General features: G+C 35.1%; 1 non-coding gene across 1 annotated transcript; it reads left to right on the top strand.

Annotated features, from left to right (window-relative positions):
* LOC118583353 lies at positions 1-103 on the top strand. Its single transcript, XR_004944924.1, has one exon. It is a non-coding gene; the product is annotated as a U6 spliceosomal RNA (small nuclear RNA).
* The last annotated feature ends 13,133 nt before the right edge of the window (positions 104-13,236 follow it).

The raw sequence follows: 13,236 nt of genomic DNA on the forward strand, positions 1-13,236 counted from the left end.
ATGCTTCAGCAGCACATATACTAAAATTGGAATGATACAGAGAAGATTAGCATGGCCCCTGCACAAGGATGACACGCAAATTTGTGAAGGAAAAAAAGTGAATTTTATAGCATCAGGGAATGTTAGATGCTAATCTGAGGAGAGGAAAGCTGACAGTCAAGGGATTTTTTTTTTCCCCTGAATCATTCTTGAGGTTTGTGCTTTTGAACATGTGTGAGAAAAGCATTTTTCTGGTTTATTGCCTGTAATATTTTGTTATTGTTGAACACAAAATGAAAGATATTATCTTAAGAATTGGGAAAAATGTGTGCAGTTTGTCTATTAGCCATATTTGGTGCTAACCCATTTGTAAATACAAACTAATGTGAAGAGTGAAACACTGAAGCATAATGACAAATGGTAATTTTTATGCTTTGGGATTGAAAAATTACATTGAAATTTTTGTTTCTTTTGAGACTTATTGCTAAAGAAGAAAGATATTGCCCCAAGGAGGAAGTAGAAATAATAAATATTTTATTGCTTTTCATACAAAATATTCTCCTATAATTGAGTTAAACCCTTTTTATTTTAGTTTTATTGAAATGTTTGATTTTCTCAGTAGATGAGTCTAAAAGAAAAGAACATTCATAAATTGTTCTGTAGAGAGTGGAAATGTCTTTATTAATAAGTAGAATAGAAAAACAGCTAGTACTCTGAATTTGGCATTTTTATAAGGACATTGCAGTTTCCATTCATTTATTTTTACTACCATACTATGATAAAAAAAAAAAGTACTCTTTTAATTTTATATATGAAGGAAATAAAAGGAAGAGACCATATGATCCAGGTGTTATTTTCTATTCTTCCTGACAATTGGATCATAAGGTGAACAGATACCGTTTCTTGGGCTTTACTAAATTTTGTTTTAGAGTGTGGGTGTGTTCACTTCATGAATGTCTGTGTCATGTGTATTCACTGTCTGCTGAGGCTAGAAGAGAAAGCCAGTTACTCTGGACTTGGAGTCATTAATGCTTGTGAGTTACTCTGTTGGTGTTGGGAATGTTCTGGGTCCTCTCCAAGTGCAAAAATTACTCTTAACTGCTGAAGCATCTCTTAAGTTATGCAGATTTTTTCTTTCACATTTAATTTAAAGATTCTCATTATTTTGTGATTTTTAAAATGCCAAATTTTTAAAACTATCAAAAAAATTACACACTGCTTTTTTTTTTTTTTTTTTTTTTTTTTTTTTTTGCCAGAGCTGAGGACTGAACCCAGGGCTTTGCGCTTGCTAGGCAAGGCTAAATCCCCAACCCAAACTACTTTCTATGGAAAGCAATGGCATCCTTTTCTTATAGAGTGAGAGGTAGGAAGGTCAACATAGATTAGGGAAGTCATTTAGGAGAAAAAGCAGTGGGAGGGATCTTTGGTGACATAGGTTCTATGTCTTATTGTGTGTACAATCAATAGATGGGAAACATACACTGTGGTATGATAGTCTTTTCTGACACAAAATAAGATGGTTTGCAGAGTTCTGAGCTCATCATTGGTTCACCTGAGCTACTTGACACAACTACAAGATAAACTTGCAGTTCTTTCTACTCCCACCAGTAAGGAATATTTTCTGAGTAATCCATGGTTTCTTACCATTACTATCTTGAGTATGTGATCTCTTCTTAAAACAGCCCTTGTTTAACAACAATACACATAGCCCTCACGTTTTTTCTGAAAATTATTTCCCATGAAAATATAGAAGATGATGAATGGGGAGAGACATTTTAAAAAGTGAATTGGTTGCAAAGACAAGTCACTGTGGATCTCCTCATAAAAGAAAATCATCTGTCAAAAACAAACAAACAACAACCTCCTTAACTTGAAAGTCAGGCTCTTCCTCCCAGCACTCTTCTCTAAAGCAATTTGCTAATCTATGTTGATCTTCCTCATCCACACTACATAAGGGGAGGATACTTTTGTTTTCCATGGAATGACATGTGGGTCATTTCTTTTGGTAAAATGCTTTCGACATTTGATTCCTGATGATCTTGACGACTTTATATCAGTAGAAATATCAGCTATCTCAAGATTTTGAGAGAATGAGATGGGGAAAGACAAGTATTTAAAATATAGGAAATTAAAATTATATAATGTTTGCTTCAGTAAGTCTTCATTAGTGATTTTAAGATACCATTTGGGAAAAATTATCTTATGTCAGCAGGGGTAGAGGTTAATTTCTGCTGAGTTTACTGTGTAGCCAGCTTATGTTGCTTTATAAAGCTTCAAATATTCGGAAATACTATGATTCTCAATACATGAAAAATAAAATATTATTTTAGTTAATAACTAAAATTATCTAGGAATTTATGGGTTTTGTTCAACACTTTGCTGCTAAGTAGACCCATTGAAGTTAGGGGAAAAGCTTTATCTGTAGGGGGAAAGAGTACTTAAAAACAAGGAATAGTGATAATCATGATCATATTAAAATAATTCAAGCTTCTTTAAAGATGGTTATGGAATAAGCTGGCCACATATAGTATAATTTTGTTCTACATGACATCTCTTCCTGTCTGAAATCTTCAGTGCATTCACTAGCAAATTTATCTCCTTTTGGCAATTTTGTTTTTGCCTTTTGCCACATAAAACAATTTCAGTGTGATAAGAAGTCAGCTGTAGTATTAGGAACTGGGAACTAGAATTTTTGGATTTCATTCACCCACAGAGCAACCCTCGGAGAAGCATCCTGAGTACCATTGCTAACCTGTGCCGTGCGTGGAGAGAGCCAATCCTCATCATTCAGATGTTTTCAGATGCAATGAATTGTGACAGTTTGCACCATCTATTGTGGTCAAGGGAGCATCTGTTTTCATCATATCCTACCCAATTAGAAACTCTGCACTTTGCTGCGGTCTTAGAGTTATTAAGCTCTTTCAATTCTAGTAGTGATATTCTCTGTATCAAAGGATGACTTTTCCTATTACTTAGTAGACACGAAATCAAAGTATCATGGCAGCGATAGTATCCAGGAGTTTAGTACTATTCTGATACTGAGAATGTCTTTTAACCAAAACAAGTTTTCATTTTGGTTGTACATCAACTGAAATTTCAGGCTTTGCTGAATCACAATTTCTCATGTAGTATCTCTATTTTCATGTCAAAATCAAATTTCATTGGTTGATTTACTTAAAAGTTTTATAGGCACTAATTTCAGAAGTATCTGCTGTATGTCCGCAATATATAAGTAATCATATAACTTTCCTTGTGAGGTGGTATCTGATGTCAGTTTCTGGTGGAGCAGAGATGCATATTGAAGAAGAGGCTATTTTCAGATATCCATGTGTTCTGTATAGAACAAATTGAGAAGGTATAATAAGGAAAGGTGATGTCCTGTATGTGTTTTGGAGGATTATTAAGATTAAATTTTATTAATTGTTAGTATTTGAAAATGATTTAGAAAAAGGAAGCTGAGGTAGAATAATCATTACTCTTAGGCAGAATAAACAAGAAGTTGTACATATTCAACAAATAGAAGGGAACCCAGTGGGACTATCATGAATTCTCATCAAGGAAAGAATAGGATGAGACTAAATACAGGAACAAGGCCCCTGACATAAATTCTCCTTTCTTTCTCGACAAGGATTCTTTGGAAAATCAGGACACATTCAATGCAATAAGAATCCACTAGGGAAATACATTCTATACAGTGGTGGCTGTTACTAGAGTGTAGTCATGGCTCAGCAAAAGCAACTGAAAATATATTGTAAAAGTCATGGTGAGAAAAGTTGATGAGCCTCTGTTCACATCATTGCAGAGACCACATGGGAGAGCTGAAACACACTGTGTATAAGGAGGTAAACCCAAACTTATTAACAATTTAATGTATGAGGATGTTGAAAAATCAGTAAATCATACCTAGATTTTGGTGTGAGGATATATGTGTGTGTGTATGTGTGTGTGTGTGTGTGTGTGTGTGTGTGTGTGTGTTTATAATATTTATGTGTATGTATAGTAAATAATCATTGTGATTGAAGACATTATAGCAAAAGAACATTTAACACTAAATACATAGATGGGAGGTTTTGTGTGTGTGTGTGTGTGTGTGTGTGTGTGTGTGTGTGTGTGAGAGAGAGAGAGAGAGAGAGAGAGAGAGAGAGAGAGAGAGAGAATCATAAAAAAATCATTTCACATTTCAACATAAAGATTTTCAAACCTCTATCTAAGGGTTAATAAATTTAAACCGTATCAGTTCACAACATGTTATGAACTTGAGTTCTGTTTGGAATAGAGATAATAAGAATGTTAGTTTACAGTTTGGCACAGTTTCAAAGCAAAGATAACCTTTCCCAAGTGACATATCACCCTGTTAGCAGCTATTGATTTTTTTTTGTCTGAATGCTAACAGAGACATAAGGGATGACATTATTTCTACAGTTAAATATTTAAAACCCAGTTCTCAAGGAGCACAATTTCCTCCTTAAGGAAAATTATAAAATCGTCTCAAATGTCCCAACATACCTGATCTGAAGTGAAGTCATTTTCATCAGTGAATCAAAATGGACTAACTTTTGTGTTATAGATGTTGTGGTAATAGCTGAGGAACATGTAGAAATATCATGTTCTTCAATTTCAACTCCTCTTTGTTCTAAATCAATAGAATTAAAATTTTTAGAGATTATTTTTTATGGTAACTACTGTAAAGATAATATAAATATTTCAGAAAATTGATCCACACATCACTATTTGTGATGAAGCAGGACCATGCAAAGAACATCCACCAATTCACTGAAGAAATAAACATGCAGTAATTATGTTTAAATAATTCTTTATATCATGATCATTATTATTTACTTGGAAGTTTGCAGTAAAAGTCACACAACTTATTAAGATTACAATTATATGCAAAATATGTAGTTATATAATTGGCAAGAACGTGGGCTCATGTATTTCACTGATACATTTATGAAAATGGAGAATATATAGTGTAGCCAGTCTTCCAATTCATAAGACATGAGCATCAAAAGAATCTGAAATTTTCAGAAATGATCACACATCATAACAAAATAAGAAGACATATAGATATTCAGATAGATAATAGATAGCTGATGATTATTAATAGTTAATATATAAATAAATGGTGTATGGATGGTTAAATAGAAAGGTGGATGGATGATAAAAATGGATAATAATAAATGAAGAGTAGATCACAAAGAAGCCAAGTGCTGGAAGTGTGACGACAGCTCATTGGCAGCCTAGGACAAGGATTTGGGTTCAGCTCCTAGTACAGCAGCAAAACAAAACAAACACAGAACTATGAGACTGAGTATAAGGAGAATGAAAGGTCTTTAGCATATAAGTACAAGTTTCAGGATATCTAAATTTGGGATCAGGCAATATATTGCATTTAAATTTGAAACACAGATAAAATTGTGCAACTAAGCAAGAGATTTAAAGAATTCTGGAAATCATCATCTAAAATACACCCTGGAATGGCATGTGAATATCACTGGCAGGGAAAATTTTATAAAAGAAAAAGACAGATATTTGCTAAAGGATGAATCATGACACTTGTACAAAACCATAGCAAAGCCAAAGAAATATAGGACAGAATGGAACTGTAAATACCTAAATCCTTAAGATAGATGAATTTAAATATTAATATGAGGGAAAAAAGATTTGGCAAGATAAAATTATAGTGAAGTAGGCAAGATATGGCTAATAGCATTTCATTTATGCAAATTATATTATGAATGTTTAATAATATTTTAAATGTTTTTAATTGTTAACATTTAAAGTTATCAAGCATGCAGAATTATTGATACAATGTGTCTATATTTGCATGTTTATGTGTATGCAAGTACCGTTTATAAACATGGTATTAAAATGTTTATAGGTTTGTTGAATCTCATATTTTTGTTGCCACTTTGCTTTTTTGGTGATTATTGTTGAGAGAAACTTGAAAAATCTATCATTATAGTTGCAAATATAACATATATATATACATTTGGCTTTCTTGTAAGATGATTTTGGTGATGTCATTGTGCCCCTATAAATCTTAAAAGCATTAGCTTTAAATTATGTGTGTATACATGTTGTTTCAGGCACTTACAGAGTTCAGAAGAAGGTACTGGATTTTCTGAAGCTGGAGTTACAATCTCCTGTAACATGAGTTCTAGGATTCAGGTTCAGGTTCTCTATAAGAATAGTGTATTCTCTAAATAGCTAAGGCATCACTGTATCCCCCATATAACATTTTAACTGTCATACATCCCCTGTATGTTTAAACTTGTAACAACAGAGTGAATCACTTACAGAAACATTCTAATCTGTGAGTATTATTTTAAACATAGCGCACATATTTTGATTACAGTGATCTGTGACGAGGTCATGAACATCTTGTCACACATGAAGTAAGTCAATGTGTATGTTCATGTTCACAGAGAATGATTCTGAAAGTGACACTTTGGGAAGGACATGTAGATCTTAGACTAGGAATAGACACCATACTGCTTCACACTATGAATCAGATCAAGCCACACAGAGAGTCTACATTAAAAAACTAAGGAAAGACATTATATTTTTGCATAGTAAGATTTATGAAAAATTGGAATGGGGCACATCAGTGAAGAGAATTAAATAATGGAACATTTGGTAATCCTCCATGCTTTGTGACTTTGCCCATGTGAAAAATGAAATCTAGTGTTTTCTATTGTGGTTGTTATACTAATTATTTCAAAATCCCTAATGGGAATCCATATCAGGGCAAAGTTGACAGGCAGTGGTATCACTGGGATGTGGTGAAACATTTAGAAGGTAATATTACTTGACAGAATTTGGGGCAATAAGAAAACGCAGATATTAGAACTGCAATCCTCCTCTTCTCTTTATGTTTCTCAGCCACCCTGATATTCCTTGAGTCCAGGACAATGTGTTCATCACATGATAAACTGCCTTGCCACAGAGGCAAAAGCCTTCCAAACAAGTGATTAATGATTTAAACCAAGAAGGAAATAATCATTATACTTTTATTAGTAGTTTTCTTTCAGGTATTCATCATAGTGCTGAAAAGAAGACTGACCCAATATCTCTTGTTACACTATCATTTCCAGTTCTGAGATCAGTCTTCACTTTTACAGATAGGTTGGTAATAAAATGTGTTCTTTGAGCATGAATATTCTATACTTCTCTCTGTAGACCTGAGGCTGTTGAATGGTGGATACCATGGCAAATTTAAAGTAGAACACTTTTTTAATTAATTAATTCATTAGTTCAAGTAAATTCTATTAAGATATCAGATATTCATTACATTGTAACACTGGAAAGATTCAAATGCCACTCAGTAAGAAGGAGAAAAATGGAAAAGTATGGAGAAGACAGTAGCAATTATTTCTTAGTAAAATTTTTGAAATAAATTATACTATATGTTAACTATATTTGTATAACAGACTCTCCCTGCAGAGATGCTGCACACACCCCCACCCCCCAAAACAAAACAAAACAAAACAAAAAAATACATGGCATACCAATAATAGCACCAATATTGGTCTTTGTGAGATGATGAGTTTACATTGGAGTTACTAACAGGAGTATGTAGTGAGTGGATAGCCATCCCAGCATTGGCCTGGAAGTTCATAACATGCTATAAAAAACAGTCACCAACCACTCAGGCTGTACACAAACAGAGCACAGCTGCTGTTGAACTCTCAGAAGTACCAACTGCCTTACCTTTAAAATGGCTAACTAATAAACCTGTCTGGGTTGGACAATGGCCTTTGACAAAAGAGAAGCTACAAGCTTTAGAACAGCTGGTTCAAGAGCAGTTAAATGCTCAACACATTGAAGAATCTACAAGCCCTTGGAATTCTCCTGTATTTGTTATTAAAAAGAAGTCTGGTAATTGGAGAATGCTGACAGATCTGAGAGCTATTAATAAAGTAATTCAGCCAATGGGCTCCCTACAGACTGGGATGCCCTTGCCCTCTCTGCTACCCAAAGAATGGCCTATAATAGTTATTGACTTAAAAGACTGTTTCTTTACCATACCCTTACATGAAAATGATAGAGAAAAATTTGCTTTCACAGTTCCTAATTATGACAATTCTCAGCCAGTCAAGAGATATCAATGGAAGGTCCTCCCACAGGGAATGTTAAATAGCCCTACCTTATGCCAATACATTGTGCAAAAACCATTGGAGATAATTCGTGTAAAGTTTCCACAATCCATAATTTATCACTATATGGATGATATCCTATTAGCTGATCCAAAGTTAGACACATTAGAAAGCATGTTTGAAGAAGTAAAAAAAGTTTTGCCTCGCTGGGGACTGCAAATTGCTCCTGAAAAAATACAAAGAGGAGATTCTATTAATTACTTAGGATATAAGATAGAGTTACAAAAAATTAGACCCCAAAAGGTACAACTGAGGAGAGATTGATTAAAGACTCTTAATGATTTTCAAAAGTTGTTAGGAAGCATTTCCAACTTATTGGGTATCATGGGAATACCCAAAGATGGACTACAAAATTTGGCTAATACTCTAGAAGGGGACAAAGAATTAAATAGTCCAAGAGAATAATCAGCCGAAGCTGAGAAGGAATTGGCTCTAGTAGAAAAGACAATTCAAGAAGCACATGTGGATCGTGTGGATCCAGAGCTTAAATGCATTCTTGTCATACTCCCCTCCAGACATTCCCCCACAGGTATTTTGATGCAGACAGAAGATATTATATTGGAATGGATATTCCTACCACATAAACCAAATAAGAAATTAAAGACTTATATAGAAAAGATCTCTGATTTGATTCAAAAAGGTAAATTAAGACTTCATCAGTTGATAGGAATGGACCCAGCAGAAATTGTAGTACCTTTAACTAATGAGGAAATTTTGTCACTATGGAAAGATAATGAATACTGGCAGAGAGCCTGCAGTAACTTTTTGGGAGAGATTAACAACCATTATCCCAAAAGCAAGAGAATAGAATTCATAAAGAAGACTGAATGGGTCCTTCCTCACACTGTACGACACAAGCCAATTTCTGGAGTCCTTACATTCTATACTGATGCAAATAAATCAGGGAAAGCAGGATACAAATCAGGAGACATAAGTAATGTGTTACAAAGTCCATATAGCTCTGTACAAAAGGCAGAGCCGTTCTTATGGTACTGATGGACTTCACAGAACCCCTCAATATAGTCACTGACTCTCAATATGCAGAGAGAGTTGTTTTACACATTGAAACTGCTGAATTTATTCCTGATAATACAGAATTAACTTCATTATTCATACAATTGCAGGAAATCATCAGAAAAAGGGAACATCCTATATATATAACACATATCAGATCCCATACATGTCTGCCAGGACCTCTAGCACAAGGTAATGATGAGATTGATAAGTTACTAATAGGTAATGTGCTAGAAGCCTCAGAATTTCATAAGAAAGACCATGTAAATAGCAAAGGTTTGAAGACGGATTTCTCCATTACTTGGCAACAAGCTAAGGATATTGTGAAAAAATGTCCTACTTATTCCTTCTATAACCAAACTCCATTACCTGCAGGAAGCAATCCAAAAGGTATACAAAGAAATGAAATTTGGCAGATGGATGTGTTTCATTTTGCAGAATTTGGAATATTAAAGTATGTACACCATACCATTGACACCTATTCAGGATTTCAGTGGGCAACTCCTATGAGTTCTGAAAAGGCTGATTCTGTGATTACACACCTATTAGAAGTTATGGCCATCATGGGAATACCTGTACAAATTAAGACAGACAATGCCCCAGCATATGTCTCCAATAAAATGAGACAGTTCTTTGCTTATTACAATATAAAGCATGTTACAGGTATACCACACAATCCCACAGGCCAAGCAGTCATAGAAAGATCCAATCGAACTTTAAAGGATATGCTAAATAAACAGGAACAGGTAACAATGACTCCTAGAAATAGATTGCATAGTGCTTTATTAACCTTGAATTTTCTCAATGCTGATGAGAAAGGAACAACAGCTGCGGAGAGACATTGGATGACAGACAAAACTCCTGAGCTAAACCAACTGGTTTATTTCAAAGATGTGTTGACCTCAAAATGGAAACCTGGATATGTCCTACGTTGGGGAAAGGATTTTGCTTTTGTTTCCACAGGAGAAGAAAAGCTATGGATACCAACAAAATTAATAAAAATTCGATTCGAACAGGAGAAACCCCTTGATGAGGAGAAGTAAAAGATCATCCACCAATGTGACATCTCTTCAGGTTATAAGAAAAATTTAACAATCAAAGGTTGGGGTAGGGTTCTGTTTTTGTCTTTCCAGGATAATGGAAATACCGATCTTCCAGAAATCATAAGGCCTTGGATATCCGGATGTTTACAGCAGAAAGAAAGAATCTATTGGTACCAATCTACACAGGGTAAGATATCACTGTCTAACATCTATATCTCTATCAATCTAGAATAGTTGTGGCTCCAATTTAATTATAAACCAAGCTGGCTTTGGAGATGGAATTGGCTCACTCCTTCTCTAAACCCAAGCATATTGATAAAAGAAAAGGTTGAGAGATTCTTCAGTCCCATATCAGAAGAGCCCTCTGGTGTGAGACAGAAGGAAACCAATTATAAGGGACCATTATCTTCAAGATTCTAATTCTCTCCATGCTTACTCTTGATTTCTTGGAATCCTTTCTTACATGTCATGACATCTTTAAATCCAAACCTTCCATTCTGATAAAAAATAAGTTTTTTTTCCAATAGCAATCTCTGAAGTCTCCAGAAGGAAGATGGGGCCCCAACAACAACAACTCTACCTAATCCAGAATGATGCAATGGTAATCATCATCATACTACACTTCTTGCCAGAATTTCAAACAATCTTACCCATTACTATGAGAGTTGCTGCAGAATCTACAGTTAGTCTAACTGAGATTTAACTATCTGATCACAATACCCAAAAGAGATACCATTGCCCCCTAAACAGCAGGAAGCAATTCTAAGAAAACGACGCCCCTTATCCCTAAGGTTTCATATTTCTCAGGGTTATGGATAATAGTTCTAGGGTTGGGGGTGGAAGAAACTGTTAAACTCAGTACTCTCCTTAAGGAAAGAAAATGTGTCTCAAAAAAAAGGGAAAAGAAGAAATGGAATGGATAGGTATAAGATATTATGGTAGACTATCATATACATTAGTAAACAAATTTAGTAATATAGCAGCCTTTGCACTGTTATGAATTCTTATATGTTGATACAAATATAAACTTTTTACATTCCTATTTAAGATAATTTGTATATTGATACAAATACAGAACTATGTTTGTTATATTATATACATATTTTTACTCTTATTTGAAATATTTGTATATTGATACAAATGTGAATTTATATCTGTCATACTGTATGTATGTTTTACTTCTGTTTAAGATATTCTGTATACTGATATATATTTAGGATTATTATCATATTGCATATTGCACTATACATTCCTACCTCTGTTAAAGATATTTTTTGTATTGTCACAATTTAAAGTCATTGTCCTTTTACTGTACATTTGCTTACAGACTGTTTGCCTTATTTATTGGAAGCTTAGTCCTTAGGTTGTTTAGGTAGATAAGACTTACAGAGTTATTGTCACCTATGCTTGTCATCTCTATAATTATGTTAGTTAGGTTATCCAGATTTATAAATACATAGGTCAGATGGACAGGTAATCTTCAAACACTTCATGGACCTAGAGAATATGACATTTAAATAACTTAGAATTCTGTTGATGTGAGACACAATTGCTCCTGGCAGCACCACTTTGATCCCGAGAGAATGTTGGGCTTCTAAGACATTCCATTTGGAAGTTTGTCTTCTTGGCACAAAATGGCCTACTGGGCAAAGAACTGCCCTTGCCTCAACTGCTGACAGTACAAATGCTGTCCTTTCTGGACAAGCGGGACACAAGGAAAGTGACCACTATACTTTGCCAAGACGGTAAGATGGTCTTTCAGAATTCCTGCTTCTGAAAATGGTCTGTCAGATACTCTAGGCCTGTAGCCAATTTGAATGCACCAACGATGCTGAGAAACATTAGGTGACTGTCCAGGCTGCTAGCTGTCTCTGTCTACTCTTGCAAGACTCCCGAAAGTTGCTTGCGTCCTTCTCCCATTTCTCAGGTATTATTATATTCCTTCTCAGGTCTTTGATGAGGTTGAAGATTAGCAGTTATAGTTACAACTTAGTATGTATACATATATAATATCTTAGATAGAATATATTAAGTATTTAGACTCAGCTTCTTTAGGATAGGACACCTTTTGGAATGATCTTTGTAACATGCCACCTACCCATGCCCTAGACTTCCCTGGATTTTACTATGTGTTTTTTGCTTGATATTGTTTGCACTTATTGTAATTCCAACTTATCTAGGTCATTATCCCTCATTACTCCTGGACAATATTTGATAACCATCTCTTTGTATATAGTCTTGTATTAGGTTAGAACTTTCTTATTTAGACAAAAGGGGGAGATTTAGTGGATAGCCATGCCAGCTTTGGCCTGGAAGTTCCAACCCCCATTGAGGCTTTGGTAATGGTCACGCCCACAAGGCAAGGTGGAGGAGGAAGCGGAAGACCAAGGATCGGGAGGAGGGCTCTCTCTCTTGGTTCGGGGACCCTGGATGCTGGAGGTAGACCGAGCAGAGTTCTCCAGAGAACACCGCCAGGCTGTGCTGTACCTTTGCCAGACCCTGCAACCTACCCCTTCATTTGTAAGTTACCCCACAAAATAAACCTCCCTTTTAACTACGTGGAGTGGCCTTAATAATTTCACCAATAGGAGTACGGATAAGACCTTACTTACAAAGAGAGAGACAGGGATGACTCAAAACCACTCTATCACAGAAGACCCCACCCAACATAGTTGGAGATTTATGGAAGCCATAACTCTTTTCAGTTGGCAGGCAGCTCCACAGCCCAAAAATGTCTCCTCTGGGCAGTTTGGCAGTTCAGAGATCAGAGATGCCTTTTCCATTAGCTCTTCATGATGTTATATACTCCTGAGTAGAACCCTTCTAGACTAGTTTCTGTTCTTCCAGATTTGTGCTCCTTTTTTTTTTTTTTTTAATCTCCTGAGTCTCTGGAGATTCCCACCCTCCCCTGGAGGTAGGCTTGAACATTGTCCATGTTAAACATGTTATTAATGAGAACAATAATCAAAATCTGTTTCATATTTAGTGCTCTTTCATGTAGCCGTATCATTCTTGATGAAAATCAATCATTTAAGTTTGGC

The sequence above is a fragment of the Onychomys torridus genome, chromosome 4, assembly GCF_903995425.1.
Source record: "Onychomys torridus chromosome 4, mOncTor1.1, whole genome shotgun sequence".
Taxonomy (NCBI): domain Eukaryota; kingdom Metazoa; phylum Chordata; class Mammalia; order Rodentia; family Cricetidae; genus Onychomys; species Onychomys torridus.